Source organism: Macaca mulatta, chromosome 3 (genome assembly GCF_049350105.2).
Source record: "Macaca mulatta isolate MMU2019108-1 chromosome 3, T2T-MMU8v2.0, whole genome shotgun sequence".
Lineage (NCBI taxonomy): Eukaryota > Metazoa > Chordata > Mammalia > Primates > Cercopithecidae > Macaca > Macaca mulatta.
Genome location: NC_133408.1, coordinates 73,861,481 through 73,871,945, shown reverse-complemented (window position 1 = coordinate 73,871,945; position 10,465 = coordinate 73,861,481). Strand labels below are relative to the sequence as shown.

Genomic DNA, 10,465 nt, shown 5'->3' with positions numbered 1-10,465 from the left:
CCTGTCTTCTTCTGAGCCCTCCAAACTCTTCCAACCTCTGCGTGTTACCTAGTTCCAAAGCTGCTTTCATATTTTCAGGTATTTTTATAGCAAGGCTCCACTCCTCAGTACAAATTTTCTGTTAGGCTGTACTTGCACTGCTATAAAGGAATACCTAAGACTGGGTAATTTATAAAGGGAAAAAAGGTCAATTGGCTCATGGTTCTGCAAGCTATGTGGGAAGAAAGATTATGGTATCTGCTTGGTTTCTGGGGAGGCTTTTACGGCAGAAGGCAAAGAAGGAGCAGGCACATCACATGGCAAAAGCAAGAGCAAGAACAGGCCGGGTGCGGTGGTTCACGCCTGTAATCCCAGCACTTTGGGAGGCCAAGGTGGGCAGATCATGAGGTCAGGAGATCAAGACCATCCTGGCTAACACGGTGAAACCCCATCTCTGCTAAAAATAAAAAAAATTAGCCAGGCATGGTGGTGGGTGCCTGTAGTCCCAGCTACTAGGGAGGCTGAGGTTGGAGAATGGCATGAACCCAGGAGGTGGAGCTTGCAGTGAGCCGAGATCGCACCACTGCACTCCAGCCTGGGCGACAGAGCAAGACTCTGTCTCAAAAAAAAAAAAAAAAAAAAAAAAAAAGAACAAGAACAAGAGTTGTAGAGAAGGTCCCACACACTTGCAAACAACCAAATCTCTCGAGAATTCACTCACTATTGCAACGACAGCACCAAGCCGTGCAGGATCTGCCCCCATGATCCAATCACCTCCCACCAAGCCCCACCTCCAACATTAGGGATTATAATTCTATGTGAGATTTAAAGGGGAAAATATCCAAACTGTATCATCACTGTGCTACAGATGGAAAAAGAGAGGCACAGAAGATTGAATTGCTTGAGGTAGTATGTGCTAAAGATGGAACTTTATCCCTGATAGTTCACTTTCAACACCCAAGTTCTTAACCCTTATGGAATCAACTCACTTTTAGTCATAGTGATTTGGGTACCATCATACTTTAGAAATTTAGAGTGTTGTGTATGTGTTGTTGAATTCTTAGGATTAACAAATAGGTGTGGTCACTTCAGCAGCACGTATACTAAAATTGGAACGATATAGAGAAGATAAGCATGGCCCATGTGCAAGGATGACACACAAATTCATGAAGCATCCCATATTTTATATGCATATCAATTGGAAGTCATTACATGAGGAAGAGACAGCTCAGAGGTTTGTTAAAATAAGCAAAACACAAAGGCAGAAAGTATCTGAGAAAAAGTAGACATTTGATCATCGATTTATTTCCAAACATTTAGAGAGTAATTATTGAAACATAATCAAGGAATATTAAGAAATCACTGAATTGCTTTAATTCTTTTAAAGATTGCCTTAGGATTTATAGTGCACATCTCTAATTAATAATGGTCTATATTCAGATAATAGCATCTCACATGTGATATAAACAGTAGAACAGTATATTCCACACTTTTCCCTGGTATTTTTGTGCTATTGTCATTTTATGTTTTACTTGTATATATGGTATAAATACATAACACATTGCTACTACTTTTGCGTTAGACAGTTTTTTTTAAATGTAATTTCAATTAAAAATTATATTATACTTTAAAAAAGTATGTAAATTATTGAAAAATTATTTTCAACACAAGTCTTTGTGTTGAAAATAATTCAGAAATTATTAGAAAATTTTTAAAATAATTTTCCAGCAAAAGTTATATCTCAAGTTTTATTGTAATTTTTATTTTCTTCTCTTTCATGGAAATGATATATTTTCCACTTCTATTACCAATTTCTATCTTATAGTGTGTGCATTCTTCTTTGTTCAATTAATTGTTAGGTCTTACTGGTTCACTTCTCTTTTTGCATAAACTTTTTATAAATTATTATGTAGTATTTAACTTTTCACAATATTTGAGTCCAATATTTTTCCAAAAGATTTTCTGCCATCGAAGTTTGAATGATTTTATGTACAGATGATTTTACATTTTATTTAGTCAAAAAATATTTCCTTTAGTAATTTTTTCTCTACTCTTACAAATCTCTCTAATTCAGAGGACAGAAAGACAGTGATCACTCCAGGCCACTGAAAGTGTGGTTGCTATCAAATGTCAAACTGAGAACTGAAGGGTACTGGTTGGCAAAAGAAATTGAGAAGAACCATTTAGGAACTCATTTGCAATGTGACAGATAAATTTTATGCCTATTAAATCTGATAGTTTGAAAATGGGGTTGATAGTTTATGTCTTTTATTGTGCTTTCCCAATAATTCAATTTTAGTCTATTTTAAAAAGTGTTACCCATGACATATTTAGAGGAGAGAGAGATTTGATCTTTTACTACAGAAAGTTTGAAAATTATTGGCCTATTATTTTCTCTCCATTTTTAGCATGTGGAGAAAAAGGCAGAATAAAGAAGCTTTGCTTTTGTTTTTATTTTTTTCTGATTTGTTTATGTACATATATAATTTAAATATAAGAGAAAGTTATTTTGATGTATGTTATGTCATATGTTTAACTATTATTTATTTTTAAAAATCAGAGCAGCAAGATGGCAGACTTGGAAACTCCAAGCTCTCACTCCCCAACAAAAACATAAAAAAATTAAAAAATTTAAAAAAACACCCAGAAGTTATCTGAACCACCTTTAAAGAATCTCTGGAAAACAGTCACGGGTTTACAGCAAGCCAGTAAATGCCCTATCAAGAAAAAGCTGTTGTCACAATGGTAGGAAAGGTGTGTGGCACTTTCACTCTTACTCTCTCCACTCCCCAGCACAGCAGTGATCTGGGCCTTCAGCAGAGGGCAGCCTGGTCCCAGATCCCACCCGTCATTGCATAAGAGGGAGCAAAGCAGACTTCATTGCAAATCGTTGTGTTATGTTTCTAACCTGTCTGGGGACATCTGACAGATTGACACAAGACACTCATCTCTGTTTTGTATCATTTCAAATGCAGGTGATAAAAGTGGTTGACGCTGTTCATAAAAGCTACAAGGTGATGACAAGCTCACAGGTGTCTGAGGCAAGAGATTGCAAGTAGAGATATAAAATAGGCCATTAGAGTTCCAGAAGAGATGCTTAATGGATGCTTTGGGGGAATTTGAACATCAAGTGCAGCCATATATCCAGGAGAATTTAGAAAGCCATGTGAGTGCTCAAGAGAGCCACGTGCTCAGAAAAGACCTGAGAAGACCTTCTGCTTTCACTTGCTTAAGCAAGCCTAGCCTAGAGACGCAGGGTCCCAGCACACAGCCAGTCTTCAGAGGCTGCCTTGCAGCTCCTGCCTCTATTTTGTTTTGTTTTGAGTGTGTGTGTGTGTGTGTGCGCGCGCGTGTGTGTCTTTCATTGGTTTGCTTGCTTCAACTCCTGATTTTTAAAAAATCTCTTTTTAAACATTAGCTGAACGTGAGCTAAAGAAACAGAGACTCCAGTGATCACACATGACAAGAAATGATTTTTGCAAAAACAGTTTGGAAAAGTCTTATATGGGCTAATACAGCCTTCAACAATAAAAATAAAAGCAAATCCCGAGGAAGAGGGAGAATCTGATTTCCAGAAGTATCACATTAAAACCATCAAATTCCCAATTTCCAACAACAAAAGTTACAAGACACACTAAAAAACAGAAGATGGCTCATTCAAAATTCCCAAATACATTCAAAATAAATTGAAAGAAACCATCTCTAAGAAAGTATGCATATCAGACTTACTAGAAAAACACCTTAAAACAACTGAAAAAGGAAAAGAAGAGAAAATATTTAAGATACTAAATTCAGAAATGAAAATTGAGACATTTTACGAATTTTGAAGAAATAAACAGATTAAAAGAATATTTTGAACAATTATACACCAACAAGTGGGGTAGCCTAGATGAAACAGGCATGCAATCTGCCAAAACCAAATCATAAAGACATAGAAAATCTGAATAGACAGATAGCTAGTAAGGAGCTTGCCTCAAAATAAAACACCCTTCTACAAGATAAAAACGCCCTAAGCCAAACAGCTTCAGTGGTGAATTGTACCAAACCTTTAATGAAGAGATAACACTAATTCTTTTCAAACTCTTGCAAAAAAAATTGAAGCAGAAAGAGCCCTTTCAAGTTATTCTCTGAGGCCTGCTTTACCCTGATACCAAAACCAGAAAAAAATACTACATGAAAAGGAGACTACATATAAACATTTCTTATGAATATTGATGGAGAAATCTTCAACAAAATACTAGCAAACTGAACTAAATAACAGATTAAAGCAATTGTAAACCATGACCAAGTGGGATTTATTACTGGAATGTAAGAAAAGGTCAACATATCAAAATCAATCACTGTGGTATATGAAATTAATAGAATGGAAGGGAAAAAATCACATTATCATCTCAATTGATGTACTAAGAAAGCATTTTACAAAATTCAACAGGTTTTCATTATAAAAATAATAATCTAAGAATGAAAGGGTCTTCCTCAAAATGGTAAGTGCCATACCTAACAACCCACATCTAACATCACACTCAATGGTGAAATGGTGAAAACTTTTCCCAGATAATTAGTACAAGACAAAGATGCCTGCTTTCACCACTTCTATTTAAGATCATATTGGAAGTTCTAGCAAAAACAATTAGACAAGAAATGCCACTGAATTTGGAAAGAAGGAAGTAAAATTGTGTCTGCGGATGATGTAACATTTTATGTTAAAAAACCCTAAAGATTACACACAACATACACACACAAAATTGTTACAACCAATTAAAAAATCCTGCAAAATTGCAGGATATAAAAGAAACACAAAAAAGTCAGTTACATTTCTATGAACTAGCAATGAAAGATACAAAAATTTCAAAACATTTCCGTTTATAAGAACATCATAAAAAATAAATATTAAGAAACAAATTTAACCTAGGAAGTGAAAGACTTGTATACCAAGAACTACAAAACATTGTTAAAAGAAATGAAAGACATAACAAGTGAGAAGACATCCTGTATTCATCAACCAAGACTTAATATTGTCAATATGATAATGCTACTCAAGTGATATACAGATTTAATGCAACACCTATTACTATCCCAGCAGTATTTTTTGTAGAAATAGGAAAACTCATCCTAAAATCCATATGGATTCTCACAGGTTTTCAAGTAGCCAAAACAATCTTGAAACAGAAAGAAAAGTTGGAGGTCTCACACTTCCTGATATCAAAACATACCAAAGTAATCAAAACAGTGTGGTACTGGCATAAGAAGAGTCATATAGACCAAGGAAATAGACTAAATAGTCTAGAAACAAACCCTCCAATATGTGGTCAATTAATTTCCAACAAAAATGCCAAGACCATTCATTAAAAAAAGAATATTTTTTTCAACAAATGGCCCTGGTCAAAAAGAATATCCACATGCAAAAGAATAAAGTTGGACCCTTGTCTTACGCCATATATAACGATTATCTCAAAGTAGATCAAAGATCAAAATGTAAGAGCTTTGCAAACCATATGCCTGATAAAGATTAATACTCGGAATTTATAAAGAATTCCTACAACTCTACAAGAAAAGAAAAAATAACAACAAATAACCAAATTTAAAATATGCAAAAGATGTGAATGAACATTCCTCCAAAGAATGCATACAAATGGCCAATAAGCACATGAATCTTTTAATGTGCCTATTGATGTTTTATGCTTATTAACATCATTAGTCATTAGGGAAATGAAAATAAAAACCACAAAGGGATAGCACTTCACAGGCTTTGGAATGGCTATTATTTAAAACAATATGAAAAATAGCAAGGGCTGGTGAGGATATGGAGAAAATGGAACCCCTGCACATTACTGATGGGAAAGCAAAATGGTGCAGTTGCTGTGGAAAATAGTTCAGTGATTTCTAAAAATTAAAAATAGAATTATCATATAATTCCACTTCTAGGTATATACTCAAAAGAATTAAAGGTGGAAAAACAAACAGATACTTGTACACCAATGATTAAAGCAGCATGATTAACAACAGCCAAAATGGGGAAGCAACTCAACTGTCCAACAAGGGAATGCAGAAACAAAATGTGGTATGTACATATTATGACATGTTATTCAGCTTAAAAAGGAATGAAACTATGACACATGCTAAAACATGGGAGAACCTGGAAAAACATACTAAGTGAAATAAACCAGATGCAATAGGACAAATATTGTGTGATTCCATTTATATAAGGTACCTAGAATATGCAAATTTATAAACACAGAAAACAAAATGGAGGTTACCTGGGGACTCCAGGAGTAGAAGGGAATGAGGAATTATTGTTTAATGGGTAAAGTGTTTCTGTTCAGGATGATGAAGTCGTTCTAGAACAGGATAGTGGTTGAGCAACATAATGAATGTACTTAATGCCACTTAATGCACACCAATAAATAATTAAAATGGTAAATTCTATGTAATGTATATTTTTCTACAATAAAAAAGAAATAAAAATTTTTGGCAAAGCTCCATTATGATTTAGTTCATTTTGTCCAAACTAATTAGGAATGACCCTTTTTCATTGTTGTTGTATTAATGACGTTCTAATGGTAAACTCTTGATCTCTTATTCTGATCATACATTGTGGTACCATTGCTACAATCTTTTAATTTTTGATAATTTTTTCTCATGGAGATATTATTCTTTAATGGCTATATATTATTCAGTTGAACAGATATAGTATAATATGTATTTCCTTAATACACGTTATTTAGGGTATATCTAATTTCAACATTATTCATAACATTGCAGTGAATATCCTTAATCTAGGATTTTTTTAGCATATCTACTTGCTTAGGATAATTTAAAATAAATTTCATTTTTCAAAGAGAAGAAAAGTTACCATCCATCCATCATGAGAGAGAAGAAGAATGAGGGAGAGAGAGAAAGACATTTAGGAAAATGTTGCTGAATTATATGCCTAGGAGTGGTCTGTGAAAGTACACATTTCTCAGCACTATTTAGAACATCAACAATGCCATGTGAACCAAAAATACATCTAACTTGAAAAACTTGATTTGTTTGCATGCCTCTTATTTCTGGTAAGATAGAACTATTTTCATATTTTTACTGGACATTGGCATTTTTTAAATTTATTAATTGCCTATCCACACATTTTATCCATTCTTCTACTAAAGAGTTGACCTCTTTTAAATCAACTTGTAGGATTATTTTAAAATATAAAGTGAGTATTGTGCAAAGAACAGTTAACATGGCAGGCCCGAGACTGCTACTGTTAGAAAGACCTGCTTGCAAGTAGGCCCTTGGCTGGCATCTGGGAACTTGCATTTGGGGAGTGTTTTCACCACTCCCTGATTGATGAGAGTGTCTCACTCTGCTTAAACTGTGTGTACAAGCAATGTGGTTTATGTAAGACACCTGCCTTTTTTCTGGGAATCTGGAATTTTGGTACATACTGAGAAGAGGGGGCCTTTATGTCCAGCACATGATAAAAAACCATGGATGCTGAGTAGGTTTCTCAGGCAAACATTTCACATGTGTTGTCATGTTTACATGCTGGTCAGAATCAAGCTTGTCCGGTGTGACTCCACTGTGAAAGGGCCCTTAAAAGCTTGCACGTGGTTTCTTCTGGCCTTCTTCCCCATGCAGCTTCCCCCTTGGCTGACTCTGTCTGCATTCTCCTCTGTAGTAAATCTTGGCCATAGCACAACTGCATGCTGAGTCCCGTGAGTCTTCGTGGAGAGTCCTCAAACAGGGGTGTGGCCCTGGGGAATCCGGGCACATGTATTAACCTTTAATCTCATACTTCATGTACATAGTTTTCAAGACTTTCCTATTTCCTTTATATTCTTTTGCTCCTTCCTTCCTTCCTTCCTTCCTTCCTTCCTCTCTCTCTCTCTTTCTTTCTTTTTTTTTTTTTTCTTGAGACAGAGTCTTGCTCTGTTGCCAGGCTGGAGTGTAATAGCACAATCTCAGCTCACTGCAACCTCCACCTCCTGGGTTCAAGTGATTCTCCTGCCTCAGCCTCATAAGTAGCTGGGACTATAGGCATGGGCCACCATGCCCAGCTAATTTTTGTATTTTTAGTAGAGACAGGGTTTCACCATGTTGGCCAGGATGGTCTCAATCTCGACCTCGTGATCTGCCCCCTCAGTGCTGGGATTACAGGCGTGAGCCACTGCACCTGGCCGGAAAAGACAACATTCTTGAAGTCACTCCAGATCAGCAGCCAAGTGCGTCTTCAAACTTGACTCTATATGCTTTGTAAATACTGTAAATTCCTCTCAGATCCTTGAAATATTTTGTAACTTTTATTTTCCAATGTTGTGAATTGTCATCTTTTTCCAGCTTTTATAGGAAGGTTTTAAAAAGAGGAATGGGAAAATAGATGTATAGGCTGCAGCCAGATGGGAATTTTTAAATGGCAAACATTTTCATATATTTCCTAGCAATTATTTTTTTCTTGCAAAATCTTTAAGAAATTTTCTTGCAAAATCTTGCAGAAATCACAACGTAAGCTCTAAATTACAACACTGTTAACAGAGGAACATTCATACAGCTTAGAGGGAAAATCATGTAACAAAAGCTTTAAGAAGATAACGCCCTACTTTTAAAAAGTGACTCAGGTGATTTAATATAAACACTTAAAAGACAGGAAAAAATATTCGATTTAATTAGAAGTAAAAATGGCTTTTATGTTGTTTTATGTAATTCTGTTTCTGCAGAGTAAAATTTAATATCTTTATAAAATGAAGCCCCTTTGCACAAGCTGCCAACTATGCAAATAATTTTGTCATTTTTAGAACCTTAAAAAGGAACACCATTTGCTATATTAAATGGCCAAGAGAGAGCTTTAGAACTGACCAATGATGGTTATGATAGGAAAAATAGAATGCCAGGACCTGGGCAAGGAGTAAAGACAGAAATAAAAACTGTATAAAGAAATAGCCAGGTTGGTCCATAAGCAACAAAAACAACAAAAAACCTCTGAAGATGGGACATAATGCAATTATAAACCTGAATTTTCAACTCAGGAAAGATCTGCATGTCTATTTTATGACTTTTCTGTTCCTGAGTTCTAATCTTCAATATCTCTTTGATGTCTCTCTTTTGGCTAGATTATTTCCTCAAGTTATAAGTTAAATAATGACACACAGTATATTTTCTGACTCATTTTCATGGTAAGTCTTGCTGTTCACTTTCAAATGTTTCAAAAAAATGTGCCTTGATATAAAATTTTTCTTCACAGTTCTTACTTCCAGCATGATGGAGTTGAAATTTCACAAATATTCTTCCCCAAAATGTTACAATGAAGTGGTACACTTAACTGTCAAAAACATGAATTTCAACACTGGATATTGACTAAAGGCACACAAACTATGAGAAGCATTCGTTCATGAAAATGACCTACCTTCAGGTGACACTCTAGCATTCATGCCCAGGTCCCCTCCCTAGACTGGTGGTGAGTTCATCCAGCTCAACGGGGGTGGTGAAAGCCAGCACCTGCCTGGTGGAGGCTCACCTAGGTGCAGAACAGAGCTAGCAGCTCCTCCTAGGATGCAATTCTCTTTGCAGCAAGCAAAGGCCCGAAAGATTCACTGAGGATTTAACTATAAGTGTTAGAAGGTATTGCATTTTGAGATAACTAGATCCAAATTCAGTTGTAGGGAAACAATACAAGGAGGAGATCATTGTGGTTTTAATTTGCATTTCCCTAATGGTGTTAAACCTCTTTTTATAAGCTTATTTTCCCATCTGTAAGTCTTCATAATATCTTCAGCCAAATCCCTCTTCTGACTTCTTGCCCATTTTTTACTTGAATAACTGCTTGCTTTATTCCTGCTGAGTTGTGAGAGTTTCCTTCTTTTAACTTTTATTTTAGGTTCAGGGGTACACGTGCAGGTTTGTTATATAGGTAAATTGCATGTCGTGTAAACAGGAGTTTGGTGTACAGGCTATTTCACCACCCAGGTAATAAGCATAGCACCCAATAAGGCAGTTTTTTGATCCTCCTCCTCCTCCCTCCCTCCACTCTCAAGCAGGCCCTGGTGTCTGCTGTTCCCTTCTTTGTGTCCCTATGTACTCAATGTTTAGCTCCCACTTAGAGGTCAGAACATGTGGTATTTGCTTTTTAGTTCCTGTGTTAGTTCATTTAGGATAAGGGCCACCAGCTCCATCCATGGTCCTGCAAAGGATATGATTTCATTCTTTTTTATAGCAGCGTAGTATTCCATGGTGTAGATTTACCACATTTTCTTTATCCCAGTCTACCACTGATGTGCATTTAGGTTGATTCCATATCTTTGCTATTGTGAATAGTGCTGCAATGAACATATGCATACAATCTTTTTTACTTTTTGCTTAACATGTTTGCTGATCCTTTGTTTCATTTTTTCAGAGCCTTAAAACTTTTCTTTTAATCTATTGACAACTTTTAACAATTTAGTATACTCCTATGAACAAAATTAGGAACATATTTGTTGCTCTCTACCTGATTTTTCCAGAATATGGAAAT

At 35.6% G+C, this 10,465-nt stretch overlaps 1 non-coding gene across 1 annotated transcript; it reads left to right on the top strand.

Annotated features, from left to right (window-relative positions):
- Positions 1-1,058: 1,058 nt before the first annotated feature.
- LOC114675959 (U6 spliceosomal RNA) lies at positions 1,059-1,165 on the top strand. The gene has a single exon (XR_003726797.2). It is a non-coding gene; the product is annotated as a U6 spliceosomal RNA (small nuclear RNA).
- The last annotated feature ends 9,300 nt before the right edge of the window (positions 1,166-10,465 follow it).